Below are 948 nucleotides of genomic sequence, written 5' to 3' on the forward strand. Positions count from 1 at the left end.
ATGCGGGGGGTGGCCGAGAGGGGGTGGGGGGGATGTTGAAAGCACTGTGGACCCAGGACCTGCATCTCCTCAGAAACCTGACTTTAGGCTCCAGCAGACTCTCAAGCTCAATCCTACAGGTGCAGAGCAATCACCCATGGGGAGTGAGGTTTGACAGCTCACCCCTCCTTTGTCCCAGAGGCCTGGGGACAAGCAAAGAGGCAGACGGCAGGGGCAAGAGGAAATTGGGCCAGGCAGCCAACGCCAAGCCCGCAGGGGAGATTCCATGCCTCTCCTGTGCCAGCTGCCCCCAGCTTTTCTTCCAGAAAGATCCCTGCCAAAGCTTAGCCAAGGAGAAAAAAAGTAAAAGTTAAAAAAAAAAAAAAAAAAAAAAAAAAAAAAAAAAAAGAAAAAAAAAAGAAAAAGAAAAGATACATATTCTGTACACAGCTAACAACAACAACAACAACAACAACAACAAAAGGGACAAAACCCCACACGCTAAGGCTAAAATTACAACAAAAATGTTAACTTCATCAATTCCAACTTAAAAAAAATACAACAAATGCAGCAGTTGGTGGTGTGGCCCCTAGCCCCGACCCAGGGGCCAAAGCCAGGCTTGGTGGGGGCTACTCTACGCCCCGCTGAGAGTCAGGAGATTTGCACGGAACACTGCTCAGGCCACCATGGGCTCATTCTTCCCCCTTTCTTTCTCTTTCTTGTTACTTTCTAGCTCTCTAATTGGGAAAGAAGAGGGAAGGGGCAAGGGGTGGGAGTACGAAGGCCGCTGAGACGGGGTTGGACAAAGCTGCAGCCCGGGGCCGTGAGGTGGTGGGATATGCGAACGTAACAAAGGAAAATGGAACCCGATGGACATCTAGCGCGCAGGCGCCCTGCCGATCTTCTGGGAGCAGATGCAGGGGAAGGGGCCTGGGGGGGGCGCCTTCCTTCTGCTTCCCTGCCACAGCC

The sequence above is a fragment of the Ailuropoda melanoleuca genome, chromosome X (assembly GCF_002007445.2).
Source record: "Ailuropoda melanoleuca isolate Jingjing chromosome X, ASM200744v2, whole genome shotgun sequence".
Lineage (NCBI taxonomy): Eukaryota > Metazoa > Chordata > Mammalia > Carnivora > Ursidae > Ailuropoda > Ailuropoda melanoleuca.